General features: G+C 39.6%; 1 pseudogene; it reads right to left on the reverse strand.

The window, feature by feature from the left end:
* Positions 1-793: 793 nt before the first annotated feature.
* LOC100765107 overlaps positions 794-21,115 on the reverse strand; it is a 30,213-nt pseudogene continuing 9,891 nt past the window's right edge.

A 21,115-nucleotide genomic window follows, 5' to 3' on the forward strand; every position in this document is an offset into this window, starting at 1 on the left:
TTCTTTTTGTAGCAGTCAGGGACTAAAGTGTAAGCTAAGTGCTTACATAGAGGGTAGTGGGACGAAGCAATGTCTGCACCTTTGCCGCCACTGAAATGTGGACTAAGAATGTTTTTAAATAAATATTTGTTCATAAAATATTTTTTAAACCCGTTGGTGGCGCACACCTTTAATCCCAGCACTCAGGAGACAGAGGCAGGTGGATCTCTGTGAGTTCAAGGCCAGCCTGGTCTCCAGAGCGAGTGCCAGGATAGGCTCCAAAGCTACACAGAGAAACCCTGTCTCGAAAAACCAAATATATATATAATATATATATATATATATATATATATATATATCTGTATTCTCACTGTATTTACTAGGCTGGTCTTAAATCCTGGACTCAAAGGGTCCTCCTGCCTCATTAACTGCAGGCATACTCACTGAGCCTGGTTCATTAAAAACATTTAAGTGTGAAAATAGCTCCAAATAAATTTATCATTTTCACTTTATGACATACACAGACAAAAATGCCAAAGATTTTAAACATGTTTATTAAGAATTTTAACTTAGGTATAAATAACCTAGAGGCTGGCGAGATGGCTCAGTCAACAAGGGGCTTGCTGCACAGTCCTGGGGACCTGAGTTTGAATCCCTAACACCTATATAAAGGGCTGAGGCCGTGAAACAAGTCTGAAATCCCAGTACTAAGGAGGCAGAAACAGGACGATCCCTGAGGCTTGCTGGCCAACCGTCCTAGTTCAATTACTGAGCTCTAGGTTCTAGAGTATATCTAGTTAGATATACTTTAATCTTAAAATTGGATGATTGAAAAAGGCCATGTTGTCGTGTGGCCCTGGTTTATCTCAAGTCTCTTTTCAAGTGATTCAATTCTGTCCTTCTTCCTAGCAAGATGAGCCCTTGTGTGGCGGCTCTGACCAGGAAGATACAGGACTTGCCCGCAGCATTCTTCCCACACCTGGGTATGGGCCTCACTGGAGAGTTCTCCGGGGCTTATTCCTTGTTTCATCACTCCCATCGCTTGTACCAGCACATCCTGGGTTCTTCTCTGGAGAACTTCTCATAAGGGCTTTGCTCAAGATAGGAAATGTGATCTGAATTACTGGTAATGAGCCCAACAGCTTTTCCTTTTTTATTTACAGATGTTCAAAGGGGTGATAAAGAAGGTCATAATGAAGCATAGTAATGGTTTTTTAGATCAGTTCTTCACTTTTCTGTAAATCTGTTAGAGGTGGTTCTACATTTAAAGGTCTTAAAGTAGGTTCATTGACTTCAGACGGTCTGGGTCGATCCTTCTGAACAGCGTTGTGCATTCGTTTCATTTCCTTTACACACTCCGCGTCTGGGATGGCCTGCTTTCCGGCATCCACAGCAGCAGCATCTTCAATGGAGGTATCATCTATTTTGCGTTCTTCCTGTTCCTTCTCGGCATTTTCCGGTAGGATTTCAAACTCATTCTTAGGTGCAGGGAGGCCCAACAACCCCACACAGAGGTGTTCATGAGATTCTCTTTCCATCTGCTTCACATAAGAGGGGTCACTGTAGTCTGCCATTCCATCCTCTGGATTAATATTTAACTTATCTCTAAGTGGTGTTCTACCTGGGGTAGCATTAGGGACTGGTTTGAGGGTTGTTCCACTTTGGGGAGTCAGCCCTTCAACTCCATTAGAAGGAGTCCTGAAAGGGATAAACAGTCTGCACAACCTGCCATTGTGAAGTCACACCAGAGAAGCAATTCTCATACAGTTGGGTATTAAGCCCACCTTTCAATGGAGTGTCCACATTGGTCAAAGCCATGAGATTCTGAGCTTCCTGCAGAATCCTGTCTTGGAGGCCGGTGTCCGTGGTGTTTTCAGAGCGGTGCTGTTGTTTGTGACATTGCACTCAGACAGGAGAGTGCTGGAAGTAGAGTTTGTGATTCCAGACTCCGCAGTCTGCAGAGCAACTTCACTGGCCTGGCCTACCTTGACAACTTCTTGGAGCTCTGCATCTGAAATCTGAGGAGCAGGCAGCACTAACTTGCTTCTCTTTTTAGTAAACTCGGAGACACCACTAGTTTGAAGATAGCTGATGGTAAATCGGATTCCTTTTTCCTTTTTTACATGCTGCTTGTCTTTTTTTTTTTCTTTCTCTTCCTTCTTTCTCAGATCTTAGCTCCCCATCAAGATCCTGCTGTCGTAACTTCCTGAAGTCTGCATCAAGGCCTTGGTAATTTTCCTCAGAAGTATCATAAAGATCAAGACCTGGCTTTGTTGCAAATGGGATTGTAATCAACTCCTCTCTTCTTTTTTCCTTTTCTTCTGAATTTCTATGCCAGCTGCTGGAAGTTCTTGTCTTTTTTTTGAGGGCAGCAAGGTGCCTGGCTTCTTCTAGCTGCTTCTCTCTTGCTTTCCTCTTTAGCCTTCTTTCCTTTAGTATTAGCCAGTTGGGCTCAAACCTCAGAAAGCATTTCAAGTACATCCTCATCCATCAGGCCGAGCTCGTTTTGTCTCTGGATTTGAGTCTATTTCTCCAGGTTTAAGCTTTCAGGGGTCATCCATTGTTTACTCTTCATTGTCCCACTGGGCAGTTTTGTCTAGGAGGAATCCATAGAGTTCCAAGCCCTGGGCTGCTGTTCTTTCAATGATTGGAGTGATGGTCCTCCATTGTGTTGGCATCAGCTTGGCCAAGTGTAACAGTTTTTCTTCCTCTTCTCTAGACCACTCTGTTTTTTTAATGCTTGGATCCAGCCATTCATACCGTCCGACTTTGCACTGTTTTACCAGTTTCCTATGCAGCAATGAGGCAATCCTAGACCACTGTTTTTTCCCATGTTTCTTTACCGCTGCTTTCAGAATCTCATCCTGGGTATTTCTCCACACCCCCCCCCTTGATCATAATCCAGGGCATCTTGGCAGCAGAGTGTCGAAGCAAGCAGCAGAGAGGAGTTTTGAGAAAGTAGTAAAGGCACTTCAGTCACGGGATACAAAGAGGCACCCTGAAAGAGATTGTCAGAATATGACATTTAAAATGATTTAGGGTTTTTCATGACAGTGAGACACAACAGCTCCTGGCACACCAATTACTTCAGAAAGGAGGATGGGCATCGAAGAAACTCAATATGGAGTTTGCCTTCAACATAACAAGATTAACCATTGGGCAAGAAACTGCTCTTGCCTGGACTGTTCGATAAACTAGACATGCAGGAGCCACAGAAAAGTAACAGCTGGACAGTCCTAAAGGGTTCCTGCTTCATGGAGGAGTCTGCCAGACATTCTGCAGGACATAAAGGAAACTGGCTGACAAACTGCCAATGCAGGGGACAGTTTAAAATTTCCTGCTTCAGTGAGAAGTCTGCCAGACACACTGTGGCCTATGGGCTGAAGATGAATGCCCCAACATTTCAGAAGAACTTTGGGTGACTGTCCAGGTACTGAGATGTCTCTGTCAATTCTAGAGTTTATATACTATCCTTCTGTGGTCTTTGATGGAGTTAAAGACAGATATTTATGGTTATAGTTTTCCTTAGTTAGGATTAAAGATAAGTTACATATTAGACTCTAGACTCACAAAGATAGGATAGATGACAGAATATTTTCTATAAATTTTGCCAAATGTTAATGGACTAAATGTTGTAACTATAATTCTTACTTGATAATTGTTTTGTTATATATAATTTTACTATGTTAATGTTGAAACCCTTCTTTTATTTAGACAGAGAAGAGGAGATGATGGAGGAAGTCCTTCTTTGTATATGTTTCTCTTATTGGTTAATGAATAAAACACTGATTGGCTGATTGGCCAGGCAGGAAGTGACGTAGCTGGGCAAAATCAGAATATAAGCAGAAACAAACAGGAAATTGCGCTCTTCTCTGTGAAGACGCTGAGCTGTCATCATGTAGCAGGCAAAGGAATTGCAGGTCTGGTAAGCCAAGACCACATGGAAATACTTAGATTAGTAGTTATGGGTTAATAATTAAGTCAGATTAGCCAATAAGAAACCATAGCCAAAGGACAACAGCTTTATAATTAATATAGTGTTTGTGTGTTCATTTGGGACTGACAAGGCTCGGGGACCAGGCTATCAGGAAGAATGCTCGTAACAGCTAATGATGTAACTCAATGGGTAGAGTGTTTCCCTAGTATACACAAAGCCCTGGGTTGAGTCCCCATGGTAACATAGGGCATGATGATGAACATCTATAATCCCAGCACTCAGGAAGTAAAGCCAGAAGGTTCAGAAGTTCAAGATTATCTTTACCTATGTGTAAAGTCCAAGGCACCTGCGGTGCATGGAACCCTAGAGAGCATGGGAGGGAAGAGGAGAGAAAGAACACTTAGGGATACTAAATGTTCCCCCATTGAGGAAGATTTAAATCTGAGTCATCCTTGGTTTGATTTCTCCACTCTTCTAATTATAAAATAGGAAGGTAACAAGGATGTAAAGTATTGCTTTCTCCCAAAGCAGTTTCTTCTTTCTTGAATTTCTGTTCCCTATTTTGTCAAAGGCTCCCATTCCCTAACATCTGAACCTTACTATTTTAACCAGTAGGTTCCTCTTTCAGATCAACATATGTGCCTCTTACAGGTGTAACCACCTTGGTCCCACTTAAGGTCATCTCTTCCCAATGTGCGTGAACTTTATCCTGCGTGTTTTGTGGAATGTGATGAGAATGACAGCAATGGCTTTGGACCCCTTAAGGCTGAACTCCTGGATAAACCCATAAAGTTCCTCTGGCCCAGGAAAGAAGAATCCTATGTTGGACCTTTCCCTGTGAAATCACTTTATGTTCTGAGGAGTTCCCTATGGCAACTCCATGAGAGTTATGGTTACCTCATTGTACCCTCTAATGATGAAAGGGACCGGAAGACCTTTTACCTTTTGTGGGCATCTTTCGGGTTAAGCATGTATAAAATTTCTACATTTAAAAGAATAAAGTTAGGGCTAGGCATAGTGGTGCATATCTTTCATGCCAGGATTCATGTCAGGCCCCATAGAAATGGCTCCATCTCCATAAAGTCCAATGGGCATATATATTTCTTCAAGTCTGATGCCCTGGACTGTCTTGTAGAAACTTACAGTACAGTTCTTCATTCAAGATATCCCAAACATGGTTATTCTCTTTCTCAATGTGAAAATTTTACTTAACATTGAGGTCTGGGAACTAAATTAGATGGAATTTTCTTTTTTTCATGCTAAAAGAAGTCCAAATGTTTACTCAGGGAAAAAGTATAATTCTTTTATTTTTCACAGTTCTTTTTCTTCTTCTTTTTAATTCATTTATTTTTACATTCCAATCCCAGTTCCCACTCCTTCCTCTCCTTCCAATCCCCCTACTTTCTCCCCACCACCACCTGTAGGGAGCCGTTCCTGCATTATCCATTACAATGATGGTGCCTGCAGACACCAAAATGTAAATTACTTCACAGGCGCTGGGTAATCTCCATTCCTTTGATCTCTGCCTATCCCGTGGCTCATTTGGCCTGAGGAGCTGAAGCCATTCATAGGGTAACACGTCCCAGGCGGCTGCTTGCCAGCCTTTATTAAGGGATGGGTTTCTTGGTTCAGGGTCTCCGCTCTGGTAAGCTTATGCTCTCCTCTCTCAAGATGCATCAACGCTTGTCTGCAGAAGGATCCGAGTGTCCTGCGTGTATTTCTTGCCGGCGAGAACATACAGCGCGCGGGACAACCACCCATCTGCTTCTCCAAGAGGGAAAGGCCTCCCCTAGGAAGTCTACTAAGTCTGTCCCGTCATCTTGTTGAGGCAGGACCAAGTCATCTCTCCACCCCCACACCCTTTTGTCTAGGCTGAAAAAGATACCGCTCCATATAGAATGGGATCCACTGAGTCAGTTTGTACATTAGAGTTAGTTCTTGGACCCACTGCCAATGGCCTCATATATTGTCCCAGCCACACATCTGTCACCTATAATAAGGGAGTCTAGTTCGATCTTATGCAGGTTCCCCATTTGTCAGACTGGAGTCAGTGATCTCGCACTAGCTCTAGTCAGCTGATTCTGTGGGCTTCCCCATCAAGGTCTTGACTCCATTGTTCATAGTATCATTCTTCCCTCACTTTGACTGTACTACAGGAGCTTGACCCATTGGTTAGTTGTGGATTTCTGCGTCTGCTTCCATCTGTCTCTGGGGTTGTGGGTTATAGGCTGGGTATCTTTTGCTTTATTTCTGGTCTCCACTTATAAGTGAGTATCAGACCCAGAAAAAAAGTATAATTCTTAAGTTTAGCAAAAAAACAAGGAAAAGTGGGTATTGTGTTCCAAAGTCTCATTGTCTATTACCTAGATTTCTCCCATCTAAATTTGAATGAACTGCTATAATAACATTCACTCCAGAAAATCTTGGAGTTTAAATGCACTCTCTTTCAATGTTCCATTGTCTATCATTTGTAAATTTGGGGTAAGAGAAAACAAAAAGGAAGGGCTTGATGTGAGTTTGGAACTATATATAATTCACTGAATTAAGTTCTTGTTTCCTTTGACATGTTCCTGAGCTAAATTTTTGTTTTTGAGCTAACTTGAGGATTTGCTATCCATCTAAGCTCTTAATTCATGACAAGAAGAACTGAGTCTGTAAGTTCTATATTTATTAAGGAACAGGATTCCCTCAAGGCTAGAACTGTTATGCTTCACAAAATTTTCCTACTGCAATTGCACCCTCCCACCTTTAACAGGAAAATCTGAACTAAAATATTAACATCCAAGTGAGTACAGGATAATGAACAACTCAATGACCTCTGGGGAGTCACTATTTTGCAGAATAATACTAAGAAAGTGTCACCATCTTGGACAGTTTTAATCTAAAATATCACTGTTTAAATAATACTAAATATGTTATCAAAATACTAAGGATTCAATCAAAAATAAAGTTGTCCAAAACCTCTCATCTGAAATTGAAAGATAGGAACTGTCTCTAAGCTGTTTCTTACTGTTTAATGCATAGAAACTTAATTATTAAAAAGAACTTTTGCCAACATTATTCTCATTTTGTTCTTTGTGATTTTATGATTCTAGAACTTTTTTTAAAAGACTCCAAAAAATTTTAAGACAAATGGATACAGAATGAATTCAGCCTATACAGAATTGAGTATATATATATATATATATATATATAATATATATATATATTATGAATAGAATTTCAGTGATGATGAATGTTTGTATTCTGTTTTGTCACCAGAAAGATTTGTAAGGTATTGATTATATAATTAATTATATAATTCATCAATATATTCACATGTAGCCTAATAATATATTCAATACCTACATCTTAACCAAGGCTGGAAAGAAATGCCAGAAATTACAATGATTAAGAAAGGAAGAGAAATATGGGACATTCCAATCTGCATGCATTGCCCCTAGTCTTGAGGTCTGCCTAGAACCAAATGACACAGCCACATGCTACTACACTCAGGATCTAGGCTTTCAGATAATTAAGCACCTTGATGTCATCATGGTTTTTACACATCTGTTTTCTGCAAATACTTTAAAATTCAATGTTTATGGAGATAAAACCAATACTATGAACAAAAATACTATCTATATTTATTTTCCTGACTCCACATTAAGTATAATGACATCATACCTCTGGGGTAATTTGCCTGTGGAACAGGTCTGGTCAAAATTATAGTAAACAGGGCTGGAGAGATGGCTCAGAAGTTAAGAGCACTGGCTGCTCTTCCAGAGGTCATGAGTTCAATTCCCAGCAACTACATAGTGGCTCACAACCACCCATTATGAGATCTGGTGCCCTCTTCTGGTGTACAGATATACATGGAAGCAGAATGTTGTATACATAAAAATAAATAAAATCTTTTTTAAAAAATTAGAGTAAGCAATATTCTCACCATATCATTCAGATTAATGCAGTCTTGGCCAACTATCACCAACTGCTGACATGCTATTTTCCTCAAAGAGCCTTTACGTGAATTGTTAGCATAAATTCCAATTCTAACATTTGGAAAGTTAACTTATTGGTCTAACCAAACAAGAATAGTTTGCACAGAGTCTATATTCGTAAGTTTTAGGGGTAAATTTAAGTCAAAGGTAGGCACAATTAAGAAAAATTTTTTTTTTAGTTTTAGTTTTGACGCATTTAAAACACAGGCTAAAATTTAATATTATAAACAATACCATTTTGAGTTTGTATTTCCCCCCTTTAGATATAAATATTGATACAGATAGTAACTACCAGCACCAACTGAAAAACTGATCTATGTTTGACAAACCAACAAACTGGAAGAATGTCCATGCTGACTGGGATTCTTGCCAACAAGGCCAGGTTAAAGTACAAAGAGGCCACAGTATTTGATCAGCCCTGAAGCTCCTGTGACCAACTCAGTGTGATGGTCACTGTGTTACTACCTTTGCTATTTTAAACCTGTTTCAATCATTGTGTTCTTGGTTTTTTTTTTTTCATTGATGTTTAATTCTCTCTCACACACACACACTCCCTCTCTCTCCTTCCCTACCCGTCTCTGTCTCTGTCTCTGTCTCTGTCTCTGTCTCTCTCTGTCTCTCTCTCTGTCTCTCTCTCTGTCTCTCTCTCTCTCTCTCTCTCTCTCTCTGTGTGTGTGTGTGTGGTGTGTGTGTGTGTGTGTGTGTGTGTGTGTGTGTGTGTTGTGTTATGTTGCAAATGCCCCCTACAGTACCTCCTGTATGCACAACACTCACTGTGTGGCTGAACTAACTACACTCCCCAAGCCTCATTGGATCTTTTGGTTTGTTTCTGAGCTCTTAGCATGGAGCCGAGGGCCTTACATATGCGAGGCTGGGCCTTTACCACTGTGCTATGCCCCCAGTTGTTCTTTGTATTCGTTTTTGACCCACAGTCTCACTAGGTGTTAGAAAGGCCTCTACTTGGAATCCTCTCTCTCAGCCTCTCAAGCAGCTGAGTTACTTAGCAGGCATGTGCCACTAAGCCTAGTTAAAATGCTAAACTTTTACCCTCAATTTTGAATTAACTGCATTCAAAAAGACCTGTTCACAACCACAGGCTCTTAGCCTACATTAGTACATAACAAAAGAGTTTCTTTGACCAGGAAATACCTTTGTGCTGGTTGGTTTTTGTCAACTTGACACAAACCTAGACATACCTGGGCAGAGTGAATGTTAACTGAAAAAAAATTCCTCATAAGATTGGCCTGTAGACAAATCTATGAGGTGTTGTCTGGACTGATGATTATTGTGGGAGGGCCCAGCTCGTTGTAGGTGGTGCTAGTCCAGACAGAGGGTTTTGAATGCTATCAAAAGGCTGACCATTCTATGAGAAGCAAGCCAGTGAGCAGACTCCTCTGAGGCCTCTGCATTAGCTCCTGCCTCCAGGTTCCTACCATACTGAGTTCATGCCTGGCTTCCCTCAGTGGTAGACTATAATGTGTACACTTATTCTGGTCATAGTGTTTTATCACAGCAACAAAAACTCTAACAAAGACAACCATGAAAACTAGTACGAGAATTCAAGTAGATTATATATAAAATACCAGGTATGAAGGAACACTAATATGCTTAGTCAATCTACAACATTGTGTGTGTGTGTGTGTGTGTGTGTGTGTGTGTGTGTGTACATCTCAATTGACACACTCTACTCTCAGCTATTTTCCTCTTCCCAAAACCACAATGCCATAGAGAAACACTGAGACTGGAATGGGCTTTTGAAACATCAAAGCCTAACCCCAGTGATGTTCATCCTCCAACAAGGCCACACCTCCTAATCCTTCCCAAACAGTTTCACTAACTGAGGGCCAAGCATTCAAACATATGAGCCTATGGAGGCCATTCTCATTCATATGTCATATATGTCATCCATAATTGGCCAAAACTCATTTACAGCACTCAGTTGTATATATACTGAGAAAAGAAATATTTGCTTCCTGTTAATGAGTATGCAGACCACTCTTTCCTGAATTCCAGTTTCTCTCTAAGCAACCACCCCCCAGTATTGATACAATGGACCCTTCCTCTTGATTCTACTCAAGGTCTTCTTACAACATTAATCATCCATTTTCATCTATGTAGCAGATCATTCTCAATAGCAGAAAACGTCCTTTACCAATTTTTCTACCCTTTATCTCCCTCAAGATACCACTCTATTTGTTATAGGTTAAACTACAATTGACCCATTTGGAAATATGGTCAACGTAGATGGAATTAGTTAAGAAGAGGTCATAATGGAATAGGCTGGATCCTGACACAATGGGATTGGTGTCGTGAAAAAGGTAAGTGAAGACACAGGGAACAAAAGATGTGAACACCGTGTGAAGATGGAGGTAGAAATGGAGGGAGGCAACTTCAAGCCAAGAAATGCTAAGGGTTGGGGTCACCCAGTCAAAGCTAAGTAGGGACCAGCAGGATCCCCAGAGCAAACAGGGCCTTAGCAACTACTAGGTTTGAGGCATCTGATTATGTACATAATGGTAATATGGCCACTGGGCTGAACTACTACCTAGTACTTTATATCTGCTTGTCACAGCAACCCTAGAAACTAAAACATCACCAGTTGTTCTTGAATAGCAGGCTATTTCAGTGATGAGACAATGTATTCTTTTATGACTTGGAATACAATTATTATTAGCCTTAGCCTGACATTGCTCTTAATCCATCACTCAGCTTCCTTTTAAAAACAAAGTCCATGGAAGAGTAACCCCAGGATTGTCTTCACAGCTTACACCCTCACCATTCTCTAACACTTCCACCCTAATACAGTTGCCCACCTCTCTTCATTCTCCAAAAGCTCCTTTTGTCCAGGTGACCTACTATAGGTCAATTTTCCTTTTTTCTAAAGATATTCTTTTTAATGTGTGCATGGGTTTGTTTTGTTTTTGCTGCACTGTGTGTGTGTGTGTGTGTGTGTGTGTGTGTGTGTGTGTGTGTGTGTGTACCACGAGTATGCAGTACCCTCAGAGACCTTGAGAGAGTGTTGTATCTTCTGGAACTAGAGTTACAGATGATTATTAGCTGTCATTAGATTCTGGGAACTGAAGCCGTGTCCTCTGCAAGAGCAACAAGAGCTGCACTAACTATTCAGCCATCTCTCTGCCCCCTACATCAATTTTCTCTATGGCAATACTGTATGTTTCATTCTTGGTGTAATGAAACCAAGTTCCAAAAAGGCAGGCAAGACAGTGTTGTAATGATAAATCTTTCTGCCAACCGCCCAAGTTCCTCCCACTGTGTCAAGGCCCCAAATAACACACAGAGACTTTTATTAGGTGCAATGCTGCTGGCCAATAACTAGGATTTCTTATCTGCTAGCTCAGTCTTAATTATCAACCATAACTATTAAACTATATATTTTATAAATTTATCTTATTGAGGATGCCAGCAGGAAGGATACTGTCTTCCCAGGCTCACATGGCAACTCTCCCAGAATCCTCCTCAACTCCTAATCTCACCTGTCTTGTTTTCCTATTGGCCAACAGTGCTTTATTCATCAACCAATAAGACAAACATATACACAGAAGGACGTCCCCACCACAGTGTGCTTCTCCACCGTATGCCAGGCTCTAGTATTCATTATGTGCCCCATAAGAATTGACAAAAAAAAATGCATTTGCTTTGAGAATTCTTGTTACAAGCAGCAAATTTGATTTCCATTTAGTTTAAGTCTGTTTAAGGATGCTAAAAAGTCTTACAAGATCTTGCTGTAACTTTTCAAGAATATGAGGGCTATGAAATAAAAGTTTGTGTTGAAAATATCCTATATATCATTGAAAATATTCTATTCCAAGGTAAGCTGGAATGCCTTTAAGCCTTAACTGTTGATCTTAATATATATAATACGTATTAAGAAATGATGCCGTTTAACGTTTGTCTTACAGATTTGGAAATTAAGGACAAAAAAGCTTCCCTGTCTTTCTGTGGTACTGTGATATTCAAGTGCCTAAAGCCACAATCAGCTCTCATCTGGTTAATTTGTTGCCCTCCATTGATCTCCACGCCTTGCATATTGCCCCTGACCAAATTGTTCTACCAGCAAAGGCATCATGTACTTTCCAAATGGACTCCCTGAGCCTACTTACTCACTCGTAAAATCCTTCATTTATTCCCCAGTATCGTCCACATGATGTAGTTAGCATGATTGTCAGTGTCTTCCCTAAGACCAACTTGTCCCACACGAGTCTCATCTCTCCCCCATTTCAACTTCTTACAGGATGAACTAGTCATTGGAGTCACTTTCAGTCTCCAATCAGCCATGTGGTCTCTGTTTGATTGATATTTCCTTCTCCTGAGACACCTTCACCAAGGCCCAGCACTGTACCTCTCATCTTTACTACTTTTAGTCTAGATGGTACATACTGTTAAAAACCTTCCTTAATATTAACTTTTGCCTATGTGTGCCCCCCTTATGTGTTCTTCAGGTATATTAAGCTGTTTTAGCAATGTGTTTATGCTTGTGTGTTGTCATTTAGTTATAACTTAAGGCTCTGTGTAGACAGACCTGTAGCCAGCCCCTAAGCAGGCGTGGCTACCGGTTCCCCTACAGCTCTGTTTCATATCTTACCTAAAATATTTCACATATTTAAAAAATCCAAGAAATTCTAGAAGAATGAAAAAACTTTAGTGTTATTGATTATGTTTAATGGCAATCTTTCAAACTGCAAGGACTTAAGGCAAACCAAAACAAAGCTAACATAAAAATATAGGACAAAAAAAAATTCTATCCTAGGAAATCTTCCCTAACATTGTCACCATAACCATGGATACATACCTACTCAGGGTTCTTAGAAAGATGCTATTCCTTAGAAAGCAGTCTTTAAAGTTATGCTACAAAACAGTTGTTTTCAAATACAAAAAAATATTAATTCAACCCCATACATTGATGAATTTTTTTTCGAGACAGGGTTTTTCTGTGTAGCTTTGGAGCCTATCCTGGCACTCACTCTGGAGACCAGGCTGGCCTCGAACTCAAAGAGATCTTCCGGCTTCTGTCTTGAGAGTGCTGGGATTAAAAGCGCACGCCACCAATGCCCTGCCATTGATGAATATTTTAATGAGACCTTTTAATGAAATTGTTGTAATTTCTGACCTCACCGAATGACCCCACTTCTTGAAGGTCCCTCCACCTCTTAAATGATGGTATGATGGTTTTTGTAATATCACTACAAAGAAAGCCAGTACCTTCTCTCTACACAAAAATAACAGTAGTCATTCTCTTGAATACTGTGCTAGGGCGCAGTTGTTTTGGTTCTCCAGTTAGCCAGCAGGCATTTCACCATAAGGACGGTCTAGCTTGATCCCCAAAGTAACTGATAAAATCACAGCTTCAGAAATGTAGTATTTTTCGTTTATTTAACAAATAGTTTTAGGATGCCAGTCATGCTGTCTTGTATATACTGAGGAGGTTGTCTGAGGACATAAAGAGATTAAAATCTTGTCTTTCTAGACTCGTATTTTATCAAGAGTGAATGAAATAGCATTAACAGCTCATTTTCAAAGCAGTTAATACAATCAGTCACTGTGTACTTATTAAATACCACATTCTTCAAAAAAGCAAAATTTACACAATTAGAAATGTGCAGATGTGATGTTAAATGTGGAAAAACTAGAAGACAAAATTACATATACAGTATGATACCCAAGTTTGTAAAAAACAGACACAACCGAAGCTTACACCAACACAGACACAGCTAACAAATAGATAAATAGAAAGATGGACAGATGATGTGGGATCATGCTCTTGTACACTGTAAACATTTGTCACTTATATTGATTTAATAAAATGCTGATTAGTCAATAGCCAGGCAGGAAGTATAGGCGGGGCCCCACCGGACTAGGAGAATTCTGGGGAAAGAAAAAGCAGAGATGAGTCTCAGCCAGATGCAGAGGAAGCAAGATGGAGAATGCCTCACTGAGAAAAGGTACCAAGCCCATGTGGCTAAACATAGATAAGAATTATGGGTTAATTTAAGTTGTAAGATCTTGTTAGTAATAAGCCTGAGCAACAGGCCAAACAGTTTATAATTAATAGAAGCCTTTGTGTGTATTTGGGATTGAACAACTGTGGGACTGGGCAAGACAGAAACGTCCATCTACAGACAGACAGAAATGAGGAACACAGAGCATCTAGATGTACACTAATGATTACCAGTATTATCCTTAAGGTGAGATTACTAGTAGTACTTATTTCCTTTTTAAATCTTTTCTGTTCTTCCTAGAACTTCACAATGAACACATTATCGATAGCAGATGGATACTACTCTGTAGTTTTTAAATGCAAGACAAAATAGCTGAGGTGAAGTTTTATTCATAATTGATGGAACCTGGAGACAATTGAGATGTTCTTCAATAGATAAATAGAAAATAGCTATTAAGTGGGATATTATTGGTGATTAAAAATGAATTATCAGCCGGGCAGTGGTGGCACACGCCTTTAATCTCAGCACTCGGGAGGCAGAGGCAGGTGGATCTCTGTGAGTTCGAGACTAGCCTGGTCTACAAGAGCTAGTTCCAGGACAGCCTCCAAAGCCACAGAGAAACCCTGTCTCTAAAAACAAAAAAAGAAAAAAGAAAAAAAGAAAAATGAATTATCAAGTCACAAAAAAGTCACTGAGGAAACTTAAGGAACATTAGCTAACAAGAGAAAAAAGCCCATTTGAAAAGGTTACATATCAAGCCAGCAAGATAGTTCAACAGCACATGAACTTGTCCCAAGCCAGATGATCTGAGTTCCATCACTAGATCCCACACAGTGGAAAGAGAGAAAACCAACTCCCATAGGTTGACTTCTGACCTCCATATGAGCACTGCAGCACACACACACACACACACACACACACACACACACACACACACACACACACACACACACTAAAAATGGAAAGGAAAGAAAAGCCTACATACTGCACAATTCTAACTAGTGGCAATTCTAACTATGGTATCTTAACTACTGAAGAATTCCCATCCTGAGGAAGATAAAACTAAATTGGAAGTCTAAAGAGGAGGAGGAACAAGGGAGAGGGATTGGGAGGCGTAAATACAGTGTAGAGGCTTTGTGAAATCATTCAACATGATACTGTACTGCTGAAGACTACTGTCACAGATAATCCAAACCCTAATGTTTAATGTGAAATATGACCTTTAATGTAAACTATAGACTTTAATTAATAGCAATACATCTAACTGACCATGGGAACACACACCTATAACTTGATTGCTTAGGAGAAAGCTGAAGTAAGAGGGTTCAGTTCAAGGCCAGCCTAAGAAATACAGGTATTCTCACACACACACACACACACACACACACACACACACACACACACACACACACACACACACAAATAATAATAATAATAATAAATCAAAGCTTAGTACACAAGTACTGGTTCATAAATTGTAATTATATGTCAGAGTAGTAAAACTTGGATAGAACAGGTTGATTATATCTTTGTAGTTTCTGACCTTTTTAAACCAATTTTAATGCTGTCCTAAAATATTAATTTTGTGAAATTTAAATGGTTGATTATTGTCCTTAAGTAATTTTCTAAAACTGACAGATGGAGAAAATGTACAGGGTACATTGCTGTTTGTTACGTAAGTAATTATACCAGTAACCAGTAAGTAATATATTTTTAGAGAAGTAGTCTTGTGCCATTTCCCGTTTGGTTTTTTTTTTTTTTTTAGTTTTGTTTTGTTTTGTTCTTTGTTTTACATATTACACACATGGATGATTGTGAGTCACACTTCCAGGCAGCTAAGGAAGACTGAGAACACTGACAGTCACAGAATCACTGGGGCAGAGAAAATGCATGTACTGCTCACATGGCTACTCTTCACAGCTAGTCATCTACTGCTGGCTTTTTGTCAGGAAGCACCAAGTGCTTTATTATAATTTCTTTTTTAATTTATAACATAATTACATACATTCTCCCCTCCCCTTTCCTCCTTCCAAGCCCTCCCATATACCCTTCCTTGTTCTCTTTCAAGTTCATGGGCTCATTTTTTTTATTAGTTGTTATTGTTGTTGGTGGTGGTGGTATGTGTGTGTGTGTGTCTGTGTCTTTGTGTGTATATGTGTGTGTTCCTAAATACATAAATATAACCTGCTCAATCTGCATAATGCTACTTGTAAGTACATTTTAAGAGCTGACCATTTGATAAAAGATAACCAATTGGTGCATTCTTCGCTGGGTGAAACTATTTCTCCCCCTCTTAGCGTTCCTTGGTTGCCTGTAATTCTTTGTGTAATGCTGAGGCCTCTTGAGCTTTCTCCCATTTGCATTAGCATGTCTATTGCTGTTCTTGCTCAGTTCATGTTTAGGAGCCTTCTGGAGTCTCAAGTTAGTGTGACTCCATGGGTGTAGCTAGGAAGCATAGGCTCACAGGAAACTCCCTGTTTCTCTGGCTCTTATCATCTGTCCACACCCTCTCCTGCAATGATTCCTGAGCCTTCAGTATGGGAGTATTTTATACCTGAGTAAGCTGAAGCTGAGCTCTACAGATCTGCATTTTGATTGTTTGTGTTTTTGTAATATCTCATCTGTTGCAAAGAGAAGTTTCCTTGCCGAGAGGAGAGGAATACACTTACCTGTGGGTATAAGGGCAAATATTCAGAATATAGTGAGGAAGTCTGCTGGTTTAGTAAATTGGTGGTTGTAGGTTCTCCTCCAAGATCATGACTTCACTGGCACTGGGTAGTTAGTGAGGTTTCCAATACCAGCCATGATTTCCTTCCAGTTGTGCAGATCTTAATCCAATTAGATACTGTAGCTTACCACCAAAGTATGCAAGCTGCTACAGCACCTTCAGGGTTATTGTGCCATGCTGGTCATTGTTGAGGTTCATGGGTGTCACAGCTGGATAGGACTGTTTGCTGTTCTCCTTTGGAAACATGCATGGTGTCTTCTTGTATCATGAAAGCAAGTCCGCAGGGAGGGGGCAACAGGTGAGCTCCAGCCCAGGGGCCTTTGGACCCTGTGTCTAATGAGTGTGGTCTGTTTGCTAGGGGCAGTGAACATTTTTTAAAGATATTTCTTAGCTAATTTGATTTCTTCTTTTGGAACTCTTGGTTCAGCTTCCAAACTCACTTTTTGAACAAGTCATTTGTAGTTTTGACTCTTTGGGGTTGTTTGTTTTGTTTTTGATTTCTTTATATATTCTAGGTGTTAATCCTCTGTTACATGTATAACTATTAAAGATTCTCTCTCATGCTGTGGGCTTCCTCTTCACACAACTGATTCTTACTTTAGCTATGCAAAAACTTTTATTTTTAAAATTAGATTTTTGTGTAAGGAAATAGATATGGGTCTAATTTCATTTTTTTTTTTTTTTTGGTATGTGGAAAAAAAAAGTTTTCCCAGAAACATTTGTTAAAGATGCTTTCCTGTCTCTAGCCCATGTCTTTTGACATTTTTTGTCAAATATTTAATGGCTGAAGTTACATGTATTTGTGTTTAGGTCTTTGGCCTTGCTACATTGGTCTACATGTTGGTTTTTGTGCCATTATCACATTGGTTTTACTACTATGTTTCTGCAATGTAACTTGTAATCTGGATTGCTAATTCCTCCAGTTGTGTTCTTTTTGTTGGGGAAATTTTTTTTTTGGCTCTCTGGGGTCTTTTCTGGTTCCATATTAATTTTAGGATAGTCTTTTTCTATTTCTTTGAAGATTGAAATTGGGATTTTGATTGGGATTGCATTGAATCTGTAAATGACTTCTGGTAAAATAGTCATTTTTCACAATATTAACCCTACCAATCCATGAGCACAGTCTGTCTTTCCATTTTTGATATCTTCCTCTTTATATTTCTTCATTATAAAGGTCCTTCAACTCCTTGGTTAGGTTTATTCCTATTTTATGTTATTTTGAGGCTATTGTGAACAGAAGTATGTACTTGATCTTTTTCTCTGTATGCTTGCTATTGAAGTATAGAAATGCTACTGATTTGTACAAGTTATATACTCCCACAGTGTTTAATTTGATTCTCATTTCTAGAAATTTTCTGATAGAATTTTGGACATCTCTAATATTTAATTGAGATAGGTTGACTTCTTTTCCAATTTGTATCCCTTTAATTCTTTTTCTTGTGTTATTGCTTCAGCCAGTGCTTCAGGCACACTGTTGAAAAGGAGTGGGGACAGTAGACAGCCCCATCTCATTCCTGACTTCAGTGGGATTGTTTCAAGTTTTTCTCCATTTAAGACGATGTTGGCTGTAAATTTCTCATATATAGCTTTCATTGAAATATGTTCCTTCTAGTCCTACATTGTCTACAGATTTTTATTATTAAAGTATGTTAGGTTTTGACAAGGACTTTTGCTGTATCTATTGAGATGATCATGTGTTTTTTGTCTTCAAGTCCATTTGTGCAGTTTATTACATTTATTGACTTATACATGTGGAACTATCCCTGAATATCAGGGATAAACCCAACTTGGTCATGGTAAATAATCTTTGTGATGTATATATGTATGTATTCTGTTTCCAAGTGTTTTTCTTGGGCACTTTTGAATCTATGTTTATTATGGATATTGTACTATAGTTTTCTCTTTTTTGTTGTGGTTGTATATTTACCTGGTTTTAGTATTAGAATCATATTGGCTTTGTAGCTGTAGTTTGGGAGTGTTCTTTCTTTCTCTTTCTTTCTCTTTCTCTCTTTCTTTCTTCCTTTCTAATAGCTTAAGAAGGTCTGGCTGAACATCTCCTTTGAAACTCTTATAGAATGCTGCAGTGAATCCATCAGCCTCTGAATCTTTTTTTAAGCTGAGAAGCATTTCATTACTACTTCAATTTCATTTGTTATGGTCTGTTTAGGTTGTTGGCTATTCTTGGCTTAATTTCAGTGAGTTGGTGGAATCTAGAAATCCATTTTTTTACATTTTCCAGCTTAGTGGAATACCGATTTTTGAAGTATTTTCTTATAATATTCTGAATTTCTTTGATGTTTGTAATGTTTATTTGTTTTCTTGTTCATTTATGATTCTGTTCATTTAGGTCTACTCTTTATTTTGGTCAGTTGGGTCAAGGGTCTGTCAATCTTTCTTATCTTTTCAAAGAACCTACTCTTTGGTTGGTTCATTGATTCTTTGTATTGTTTTGTTTCTATTTCATTAATTTCTTCTCTGATTTTTATTGTTTCTTGCCATCAACTGGGTCTGGCTTTGGTTTGTGCTTATTTTTCCAAGTTTTTTTAGTGGAATAAGTAGGTAGTTTATTTGTGTTATTTCTGATTTTTCAACAGAAAACAGCACTTAGAGCTGTCGATTTCCCTTGTAGAACTACTTTCAGTGTGTCCCAGAGGTTTTGTTATGTTGTGTTTTTATTTTCATTTAGTTCAGGAGACTGTTTATTTCTTTCTTAATGTTTTTCTTTGATCCATACATCACTCACTGATGAATTGTTTAATCTCCATGAGTTTGTATGTTTACTAGAAATTTGCTTTACTACTGTGGTAGCTTGAATGTAATTGGCCCCCAGTGGTGGCACTATTGGGAGGTGTGGCTTTGTTGCAGTAGGTATGGTCTTGTTGGACAAAGTGTGTCACTGTGGGACTGGGCTTTGAGGTCTCATACATGTTCAAGCCATCCCATTGTCCCACACCACTTCCTGTTGCCTGTAAGTCAAGATGGAGGACTCTCATCTCCTTCTGCAGTACCATGTCTGCCTTCACACCACAGACAGGGGAGGTCCTTCTATGTGCTGTGAATATATGTTTCTCTTGAAACATATATTGAAAATGCTGATTGGCTGGTAGGGAGTATAGATAAGGCTACCAGATTAGGAGAACTCTGGGAAGAGGAAAGGCAGGGAAGCAGTGGCCAGACGGAGAGACACCATGCAGCCACAAAAGGAGTAACATGCCAGAGCATTACTGGTAAGCCACAACCTTGTGGCAATACATAGTTTAATAGAAATGGGTTAATCATTAAGAGAGAGCTAGCCAATAAGAAGCCTTAGCCATCAGCCAAACAGTTTATAATTAATATAAGCCTCTGTGTGTTTATTTGGGTCCAAACAGCTGCAGGACCAGGTAGAAGGGAAAATGTAAGCCACCCCCGTTAAATGCTTTTCTTTATATGAGTTGTCATGTACTTGGTGTCTCATCAAAGCAATAGAAACCCTAACTAAGACAAACATCAGTTTTAAGTTTTCTTGCATTGTGGTCCAATAGGATACAAAGAGCTACTTCAATCTCTTAGAATTTGTAATGATTTTGAGGAGGGACGGGCAAAGGGACACACTCTCCCACCCCCTCCTCTTTGTTTCAAGCTGGCAAAATAAACCCACAGGTTTCTTCTCAAGCTATCAACAGAGATTAAAGACACAGACTTTGAACAGGGCCTTGGGCTTTGCCTCAAGTGCACTCTCTACATCTCCTATAAATAAGAAAAGGGCACTTTATTCTCAGAAAGCACAAGTGTAATCTCTAAAAAGGGAAAATTCCTTTGAACCTAATGAGCTTGATCTCATTCAGTTTTGTGGTATTTGTGATGCCACCACCGTGAACATACAATCTGATACCTGAACCCCAGGATCTGAAACTCACTGGTTGCCTGGTGCTTTTCCATTCCAGCCCAGGGACAGAAGGGGGCTTGCTGGGAAAGGACTCCTCACTCCTGCCCCTTTTCCTGTACTTAGAGTATTTGACTCATGGATCCTATTGCCATCGTTGGCTGTGGTTACAAAGCCGTGTGAAGCATAGAGTTTGGACTCTATGGACTTAGCATAGAGTTTGGATGATGAATCAGTTTTCCGGGGGGGGGGCGGGCATGTGATTTATTTCCTTGGAAGTCTCCTCTGTGTCCCTGTGAGCCAGAACTAAGAGCCTGTGTTCACGAACCATACTGTCTGTGAGCCCTTAAGAAAGCACTTGAGAAACTGTTTGACTGTGGAGTGCTGCCAAGGAAAACAGGTGCCTAACGCCCTGAGAAGTGCAAATAGGTACTCAGTGCTCTTCCACCGATCAGGCTCAGGACTTCCAGATCCAGCCCCGCAGGCAGTCTACCGCCTCCTCGGCAGGTGCGCATGCCTGCCCCCAGGCCAACAGCATCCTAAGGTTTGGATTAAATAGAATCTACCTGCATCTCTGTGGGGTAGAAATGCAGGGAATTTGTGTGATTCTCCAAGGTTCAGACTCATCTGGTATTTGTGGATTGTTTTACCTGAAGACTGGAAACACGG

The sequence above is a fragment of the Cricetulus griseus genome, assembly GCF_003668045.3.
Source record: "Cricetulus griseus strain 17A/GY chromosome 1 unlocalized genomic scaffold, alternate assembly CriGri-PICRH-1.0 chr1_0, whole genome shotgun sequence".
In the NCBI taxonomy this organism is placed as follows: domain Eukaryota; kingdom Metazoa; phylum Chordata; class Mammalia; order Rodentia; family Cricetidae; genus Cricetulus; species Cricetulus griseus.